At 38.9% G+C, this 10,328-nt stretch overlaps 1 protein-coding gene across 8 annotated transcripts in view; it reads right to left on the reverse strand.

Moving 5' to 3' along the window:
• The window catches only part of TBC1D1 (TBC1 domain family member 1), a 373,516-nt gene that overhangs the window by 58,515 nt on the left and 304,673 nt on the right, over positions 1 to 10,328 (reverse strand). The window lies entirely within an intron of this gene.

Consider the following 10,328-nt stretch of genomic DNA (forward strand, 5'->3'; position numbering starts at 1 on the left):
TTTTTTTTAGTTAAAAATAACAAACATGTTATACTTACCTGCTCTGTGCAGTGGTTTTACACAGAACAGCCCGGATCCTCCTCTTCTCGGGTCCCTCTTTTCCCTCTTTGGCACTCCCGGCTCCTCCCTCCTGTTGAATGCCCCCACAGCAAGCAGCTTGCTATGGCGGCACCCGAACAAAGCCACAGCTCCCTGTGTCCATTCAGACACTGAGCCGTGGCCCGGCCCCTTTCTCTCCGCATTGGCTGACTGACTTTGATTGACAGCAGCAGGAGCCAATGGCACCACGCTCCTGTCTCAGCCAATGAGCAGGGGAGTCCTGGACAGCCGAGATACTCCTGCAACATCGCTGGATCTAGATCGGACTCAGGTAAGTATTAGGGGGGCTGCTGCACACAGAAGGTTTTTTTAGCTTAATGCATAGAATGCATTAAGCTAAAAAACCTTCTGCCTTTACAACCCCTTTAAATACATGAGTGATGGGCAGCTCAATGTGTGTTAGCACAATGGTCCACTTGCAGGGCTGTTGTATACACAAGTTTATTATTTACAAAAGTAATGCTCAGGTACTGGTAGATCAAGCTGTATGAGGAAGCGTCAGCTGAAAAAAGACAAGGATGGGCAGGTGAGTCGATGTTCATTGTGTAGTTAACAAACAATTTCTCAATCTGTGGAACACAACACTTGTTAATATTTAACAATGGTGCTACCATCTCTGGACAAGAGAGCAGCATACCTCAGAGGTCAAACTGCACAACAAACACCATCGGAGCTGTCTGACTTCAGCTGAAGAAAGTGCAAACATGCTGAGCACACACAATGGGTGAGAACGGTGAACATTATATAAACAGAGGTGTGGCTGGTCTTCTTACTGGTTTTGATAGGACATGCTCAGTTATCTTATCTCAACTACACCTTGATCTTTGTAAGGCTCCATGCACACTGGCAAAAAAAAAAAAAAAAAAAAAATCGCCGCTTGTACAGTTTTGTGTTTTGCCTGTAGAAGCAGTTCAATGTTATCCTATGTGTCCATGCACATTAGGACGATTATAGGCATATTTTGAGCTCAGCGATTAGAGGCAGGATCAATTATCCCTTCTGGTTTACGTTTCTGGATCTTTCTGGCAGAAAAAAGAAAAACGCAAAACTCTCCTAAACTGCGTACAAAAACACTTATATCGGCGTTTCTTTCTTCCAAGAGAACTGGTGTTTCTTTTAAGCCCAGTGTGCATGGAGCCTTAAAGTATAACTAAAGGCAAAATTTTTTTTTTTTTTTTGGATAGAGTGGAGAGGGATTAGAACACCTGTCAGTTTTGATTGCTGCCTGTGCCCTCGCTCAGGAGATTCATCCTCACTAGTTGTCCTGTTCGCGAATATTATTAAAAGTGAAAGAAAAAAAAACAAAAAACAAAAAACATTCCAAATTTTGGGTTGTCCCCAGAAAAGTAATTAGAGGGAAATCTTCCAATGGGAATACTAGGTTCTAGTGACCTAAGTGTCCCCATGGAATTCCCTTAATTTGCATGGATTGCTCTCACTTCCCGTCAAGAAGTACAGGAAAATCCCTGCAATAGGACAGAGATGGCGAAAAAAAAAATCTGACATTGGTTATAACCAACCATTGCTCTATCCAAAAAATAAATAAAAAATACATGTTACCTATAGTTCTACTTTAGGTTGTGCACAGCTGCTTTGTGACACAACTCACCCATTATAGTATTCTTCTAATTAATCTTCTTGACCGCCTGAGATTATAGAACATGCTACAAAATTGCAGCAAACAACCCTACTGGCTTAGTTCATCCAATGTCCAGGCTTTGTGGAAAGACCATGCACGTTTACGGACGGGACTGCACATGCACAATGTTCCACCACATTCACTAGTGATCATTCCTGCCTTGGTATCAGAGGGGAAGAGCAGTAGGATTACACTGTTCTTTCTCCCCTTGAGTCTCCATGGATAAGCAGCTGACCCATTTTGGAGTGAAACTTTAGCTTCTGGCTGTGGTAGAGCTAGCGCCTTCGGCCAACTGGAACACAACAGAGTTTAGAAGGATCCAGGCAGGTTTCTGTCCAAAAAAAGCCTTCCCTGCTTGACCAGGTTGGTCATGCCTCCTCTGCACCAAACAGACTTGCAGTAATCTGATCTGGCTGAATGTGCATACTCTGTGGTCCATTGAAGGACTGTTGCCATTTTAAATTTGAGATCCAGGTTCAGCTCTGTGTTGAAGGAGCGCCGACAGCTGCTCCTGAGTTTTCAAAATCTACGAACAGTGGTTTAAGGCTTCATTCATAAACAATACAGTAACAATATCATTTGGTTTAGTTTAGTGTGGTTAGTTTGGCACAACTCATAGGCTTGTTTTTCGAACTGCACATAATGGCAGTTTCTGAAAACATAAAAAAAATTTAACTAAAAAACAGTTTTATATTAAAAAAAAAAAAAAAAAAAAAAAAAAAAATCCTTTTTAACCTATTATTCACTCCATGATTCCACTCCCCTTTTTTCACATTTTGAAAAACAATATATTTAAAAGATTACTTTATTATGCTTTGAACCAAAAACAGACAAACCATTTTAGTGGTATGAATGGGGTAGTGATAGGGGAGAAATAAATATGCATTTTTCATCAACAGTAACATTTGTTTTAAAATGTGCCACCCACTGCAGTCATTTTTTTAAACAATATACCACCAAACAAAAGCCTCATTTGTTCCCAAATAGATAAGAATATTAATAATTAAAAAGCAACCTCTGGAAGTTGATACAACATGCATCAGCTTTCCTGTACGGCTCTACAGGCTCCCAAAAAAATAAAAATAAAACATTTTTTATATATATATATATATATATATATATATATATATATATATATATATATATATAAACATTTTTATATTACTTTTTTCGGTGTGATTTCAATGCCGCACATCAGTGCAATTTGCACCGCTGATTTCATTGCGGCATGCGACTTAATACAAGTCTATGCAAGTTGCAATGAAATCGGCAAAATGTAGTGCAGGAACCTTTTTCTGAGTCACGGAAAAATGGTTCCATTGCCAACAATGGGGTGAGACTTGTCATGCGATTAGGAACTGTCAAACTGCGCGACAAATCGTAATGTGTGAAAGCGGGCTTAAGAAACACACAGTACAATGGTTCTTACTACAATAGAGCAATACGAAGAGAAGAGAAAAGCAGAAGGTCCTATCCACAGAACGTAGATTCTTCAGAAACTGCAGACAAATTGGTCTGCATACAAGACATTTCAAGCCCAATCTTGTAACTTTGAAGAAAGAAATATCTGAAAGTCCAGGACACCTTTAGAAAACAAGTATGCCTTGATAAATAGGAGATGTTAATTAAAGGATGTGCATTTATTGCAGCAGCTGTTCTCTGAAAGACATGGAAAACAAAGAACTACTTTGTGAAAGTGCCAATGCAGGTGATTATGTCAGCCATATTTAACCTGAGGCATTCTCTACCTTTCTACAGAAGCTGGAGCTTATGTGAAAGACCAGGCACGTAAAATATTGATTTGCTGAATGACAAGTCTGTTTAACCCTCCGCTGTGGAAGTTCAGTGTCAAACAAAACAAACAGATTTTTTTTGGGGGGGGAGAACTTCAGATGAATAAAAAACAGATTACTGCTTTTAAGTGAACTTTTGAAAACCACCAAATAAGCAGTGAACATATTGACCTTGTAGCCAGTACTGTTGCACAGGTTCTCCATAGAGAAACACTGGCCCATTAAAAACACACGGTGATAAAAAAAAAGACAAAAGCTCTTGTTTCCAATGCTGACCACCAGGGACTTAAAATTGCTTTGGTGTAGGATTGGGTCCATTTATGCTGACAGCATCACAAGAAACCTGTAAATGCACAGCTAACATCCAGATATATACATACGGTAAAATATATAAAAAAAATATATATATACACACGTACACAGTTGTGCACATAAGTTTACATACCCTGACAGAATTTATGATTTCTTGGCCATTTTTCAGAGAGTGTTTGGCTGAAGCCATTTATTATCAATCAACTGTGTTTACTCTTTTTAAATCATAATGGCAACAGAAACTACCCAAATGACCCTGATCAAAAGTTTACATACCCCAGTTCCTAATACCGTGTATTGCCCCCTTTGACATCAATGACAACTTGAGGTCTTTTGTGGTATTTGTGGATGAAGCTCTTTTTTTTCTAAGATGGTAAAGCTGCCCATTCCTCTTGGCAAAAAGCCTCCCATTCCTGAGCTGTCTTCCATGAACTGCACGTTTGAGATCTCCCCAGAGTGGCTCAATGATGTGGAGGTCAGGAGATTGAGATGGCCACTCCACAACCTTAATTTTATTCTGCTGTTAGCCAATGACAGATCGACTTGGTCTTGTGTTTTGGATCATTGTCATGTTGGAATGTCCAAATTCGTCCCATGCGCAGCTTCCTGGCTGATGAATGCAAATGTTCCTCCTGTATTTTTTTATAACATACTGCATTCATCTTGCCTTCTTTTTTGACCAAATTTTCTGTGCCTTTGTAGCTCACACATCCCCAAAATATCAGCAATTCACCTCTGTGTTTCACAGTAGGAATGGTGTACCTTTCATCATAGGCCTTGACGACTCCTCTCCAAATGTAGCATTTATGGTTGTGGCCAAAAAGCTAAATTTTGGTCTCATCACTGCAAATGACTGCGTGTTTGAGGCTTGTCTCTGTGCTGTTTGGCGTATTGTAAGTGGGATACTTTGTGGCATTTGCGTAGAAATGGCTTTCTTCTGGCGACTCGACCATGCAGCCCATCTTTCTTCAAGTGCCTCCTTATTGTGCATCTTGATACAGGCACACCACGTTTTTAGAGAGTCCTGCATTTCACCTCAAGTTATTTGTGGGTTTTTCTTTGCATCTCGAACAATTTTCCTGGCAGTTGTGGTTGAAATTTTAGTTGGTCTACCTGACCATGGTTTGGTTTCAACAGAACCCCTCATTTTTCACTTCTTGATTAGAGTTTGAACTCTGCTGATTGGCATTCTCAATTCCTTGGAAATCTTTTTATATCCCTTTCCTGTTTTATACAGTTCAACTACCTTTTCCCACAGATCCTTTGACAATTCTTTTGCTTTCCCCATGACTCAGAATCCAGAAACGTCAGTGCAGCACTGGATGAAAGATGCAAAGGTCTGTCAGGAGTTTAGAAACTCATTGACCTTTTATACACACACACACACTAATTACAAGCAAACAGATCACAGGTGAGGATGGTTACCTTTAATAGCCATTCAAACCCCTTTGTGTCAACTTGTGTGCATGTTATCAGGCCAAAATCACCAGGGTATGTAAACTTTTGATCAGGGTCATTTGGGTAGTTTCTGTTGTTAATATGATTTTAAAAGAGTAAACAGAGTTGACTGATAATAAATGGCCTCAGCCAAACACGAACCATAAAAGAAAAGTTTTTGTTCCATCATTCATACTCTCTGAAAAATGGCAAAGAAATCATAAATTTTGCCAGGGTATGTAAACTTATGAGCAGAAATTCTTTGTAATATATATATATATATACATATACACATATATATATATATATATATATATATACACATATATACACACACACACACACACACAACACTATATTGGGACACCTGCCTTTACACGCACATAAACTTTAATGGTATCCCAGTCTTAGTCCATACGGTTCAATACTGAGTTGGCCCACCCTTTGCAGTTAAAACATCTTCAACTCTTCTGGAAAGGCTGTCCACAAGGTTTATGAGTTTGTCTATGGGAATGTTTGATCATTCTTCTAGAAGTGCATCTGTGAGGTCAGGCACTGATGTGGACGAGAAGGCCTGGCTCGCAGCTCCGCTCTAATTCATCCAAAAGGTATTCTGGTTGAGGTCAGGACTCTGTGCAGGCCAGTCAAGTTCCTCCACCCCAAACTGGTTCATCTATGTCTTTATGGACGTTCTTGTCTAACATCAGTGCCTGACCTCACAAATGCGCTTCTGGAAGAATGGTCAAACATTCCTATAGACACACTCCTAAACCTTTTGGACAGCCTTCCCAGAAGAGTTGAAGCTGTTATAGCTGCAAAGGGTGAGCCAATGCAATATTGAGACCTACAAACTAAGACTGGGATGCCATTAAAGTTCATGTGCGTGTAAAAGGCAGGTGTCACAATACTTTTGGATCATGTATGTGTATATATAATATACACACACATATACACAAATATACACACACACACACACACACACACACACACACACACACACAGATCAGCCAAAACATTAAGATTACTGACAGGTAAAGTGAATAACAGTGACTATCTCAATACAATGGCATCTGAAAGTCAATGATATATACAGTATTAGGCAGCAAGTGAACTTGTCCCTGAAGCTGATGTGTTATATAAAATAAAATGGGCAAGCTGAAGGATGAGTGACTTTGACAAGGGTTGGTAATGGCTAGACCCATGCTGACCCGTGTCCATGGCCACATGAGCATCAGAACTTGACCGCAGAGCAATGTAATGCTTAAATCTAATTACTTCTCCTGGTGAGGAGTTATAAGACAATGCCAAAACACCAGCTAAAGTCACTCAAATTCTAAGAGTAGTCAGCTATTAATGCCCAACTTGCGGCCCTTTGGTATATGATGTCTGCCCCTTGGACCTCAGCAGTCTGTAGTTGGAACCTTGCTAAGGGTAATAGCATTGATCTTTATCAGCCTCATGAAACATGATCCCAGTTTCATATGGTCTTCTGAAGCATATTCCTAGCCAAAATTGTAGCATTTTCACACTCTGACCATTCATTTTCTCTATTAGGGCTGCAGTTGCTCACAGTTCATTACATATGGTGAACATTATTTGCTCCCTTTGGTAGTTTCAGGGGCTGCATTTGAGGCCCTCTTTAGCTCATTAGTTGACAATTACTGCATTAGTGGTACTGCTTGACCAGACGTCCTCTCCATTGCCAGAGACCATGTGACCATTACCACAGCATGTAACTAGTAACTTACTGGTCTGCAAGTTGAAGCCACACCAGGTAGCTCATTTGCTTACTCAACAGACAATGGAGGCAGTCAACATGAGACTAAAAGTGTGTAAGCTCTAGTGCAGGGATCTCCAAACTACGGCCCTCTAGTTGTTGCGGAACTACATGTCCGAAGAAGCATTGTAAAACTGACATTTACAGACACGACCAGGCATGATAGAAATTGTCATTCCTGAACAGGAGGGCCATAGTTTGGAGACGCCTGCGGCAAATCAGTTTGGCTGATTGGAATACTGTGACTATACCAAAACAAAACTCCATAAGGATCCAGCAATAATATAAAAATTGATATTGGAATAATGTATGCGCTGTCAGGCATACCCCTTAGGCTCCATGCACACTGGCTTAAAAAAAAACGTTGCTTCTACAGGAGTTTTGGGTTTTGCCTGCAGTGTAGAAGGAGCTCAATGTTATCCTATGTGTCCATGCACATTAGGACGATTACAGGCATATTTTGAGTTCAACGTTTAGAGGCAGGAAACAAAAAACAACTTTTGATTTGCGTTTCTGATTGGAGCTTACTGGCAGAAAGACGGAAAACTCTCCTAAACTTTCTACAAAAGAAATGCTCTATATGAGCGTTTTTTACTCCCAAAAGAACAGACTTTTTTTAAGCCCAGTGTGCATGGAGCCTAAAGCTATAAAGCTGGCAATTATTTGCTGCTACACTTGAAATACCCTGTCCATTATATTGCCACCATGACAAAGGTAAACAGGGCTAACAGAAGCAGGTGGGGCAATTTTAAAGGTGGCTGGAATGAGATTACAGAATGAAGATATGAAAATTTCAAAGCAATCTTAGTTTTCTTATCTGTAGTTCTTATTTTAGACTACAACACAAAAAAATAAAGAACAGAAAAAAAAAGTTACCCAGACAATTTTTAAAATATGGGACAATATTCTTTTCCCAATGATTTAGGTAAATGGTCTAGTATAGTTTTAATAAGTTACAGAAGTCCTAAGATTTTTTTTTTTTTTTTTTTAATTAAGGATTTATTGTTGCTTGTATTCCCATTTTCTTTCTATATCCTCACTAGGAAAGCAAGTGGAGGGGAATTTACCTAATAGGAACACAGAAAACAATAACCCGATTAGGTCATAACATTTCCAAATCGTTTACAATAATAATAATAAAAAAAAACAAAAAACAAAAAAAAAAAACAATTGTGTAGACAAAAAAAAAAAAAAAAAAAAAAAAAAAGATAAAACCCCCTGCACTGTAAGCTGTTTATTTCTGGCTTTTGACTACTGTGGAAATGAAGTGCGAGTGTAGGAGAAGATCAATTCTTGTTCTTTAGCTTGCCAGAGCCCACAGGTATGCTTTATGATTTCGTTAGGAGAACAATCACTAGCAGATTTGACACCACACCATACCACCAGGTTGCACACCATTGACCACAATACAACCTGTACAAGCAGTGAAGAAAACCCCACTGTGCCCCTTAAAGAGCAACTTCCCCCTCATAAAAACTTCAAGCGAAGGCACCTTTAGAGATGTGTAGAAAATGTCAATTCACAAATTAAATACATCTATATAATTGCAGGATTTTTATGCTTTGTTTATCTTATTCTTTTCCTCCTCATTTTTCCTCACGGTGGCCTATTTTTACTAAGGGCAGATGAATCCATCTCCCTTTACTTCCTGAAACTCTGGGACTGCCTCCTGGAACATGTGACAGGAACTTCCCAGGATGCAACTATGAGGCCAGGATTTCATTACCAGTGCCTTACTCAACCAGGAAAATCAGTAATTGTAATTAAAAGCAAAACGTGTTTGTTTAACCAATGAACGCAAGATGATTTCATATTGGTATGCAGAGCTGTATGTTGCGGTGTTTTATAATGAAAAGGGGAACTTTAAACAACAAATACATTCTAAGTACATATTAACATAATGCAAATTTTAACTTGATAAAAGCATTTAATTATATTTAGTCATGATAAAAAAAAAAAACTTATAGATTTCAAAATCTATACTTCTCCCCCAAGCACATTATTGACCAATAAGGTAGTTTTGGTACTTCGGTAGACAAAACCATATAACTAAGTTGCCCTCCAGTGGCAATATAAAATAATATTCTAGGAAATGCAATATATGCACAAAACAATACTTATAGTATACAGTGCCTATAAAAAGTATTCATTCCCTTAGAATTTTTATTAGCATGAAACACGCACACACACAAAAATAACTGACTCTATACGATAAGTGCATTTCCCCTTTAAAGTAGTACTAAAGCTTGTATTTTATTTTCTTCCAAAAACGTTTATATAGTCGTACACAGAATTCTGAAATAAATTATAACTAAAGGCAAAACCTAGGTTTTGGGTAGAGTAGAGATAAGCTAGAACACCTATTACATTTTTATTACTGTCTGTGTCTCCATTGGGGGGGATTCGCCCTCTCTATCCCATTTACCATTACTATTAAAAGTGAAAGCAAAAGAAAACGCTAAAATTTTGAATTGTCCCCAGAAAAGTAATAGAGGAGACACAAGTTCTGGTGACCTGGGGGGCCACAAGAGATTCCCTTTTTTGCTGAGACATCTTCTCACTTCCTGTTTTGGCTATGGGACAGGAAGTGAAGGCAACGCTCCCCAATGGGAAACCGTTTGCAAAAAAAAAAAAAGTGGCGGGGTTATAACCCTCCCTTAGGCCCCATTCACACTAGCGCGTTTTTTGATGCATTTTGCATTTTGCAGAAATGCACGGGAATTTTTTAACATGGGTTCCTATGGAACATGTTCACATCAATGCTTTTTTGTATCTCTGCGTTTTTGGAAAGGGTCGGGGACTTTTTCTCATGCAAAATGCAGCGTTTTGCATGTAATGGTTTTCAATGGACAAGCATCAAAAACGCAAGTGCACCTTTTTTGCAGCGTTTTTGATGCGTTTTTGCCGTTTTTTTTTTTTTTTTTTTTTGTAATTTTTTTGTAAGACTGTAAAAAAAAATGAAAAAAAAAAAAAAAAAAAAAAAAACCGCAAAACGCAAATCGCGGCAAAATCGCGGCAAAAACGCGGCAAAAACGCGGCTCAAAAACGCGGCAAGCATGAAAAAAAAAACCTCCAAAAACGCTCAAAAGCAACATGCATAGGTGTGAATCGAGCCTTACGCTAACCAAAAAAAAAAAAAAATCTATAACCACTTACTTTTGATTGCTTTGCAATAGCATCATGCTGCTTCCTGTGTGCGGATATCCTAAATGTCGCTTTGAGAGTGCGCACATCAATAGGCACTTTATGTCCCATCATGCATTGTGCTAGC

The sequence above is a fragment of the Aquarana catesbeiana genome, linkage group LG01, assembly GCF_042186555.1.
Source record: "Aquarana catesbeiana isolate 2022-GZ linkage group LG01, ASM4218655v1, whole genome shotgun sequence".
Classification (NCBI taxonomy): Eukaryota; Metazoa; Chordata; class Amphibia; order Anura; family Ranidae; genus Aquarana; species Aquarana catesbeiana.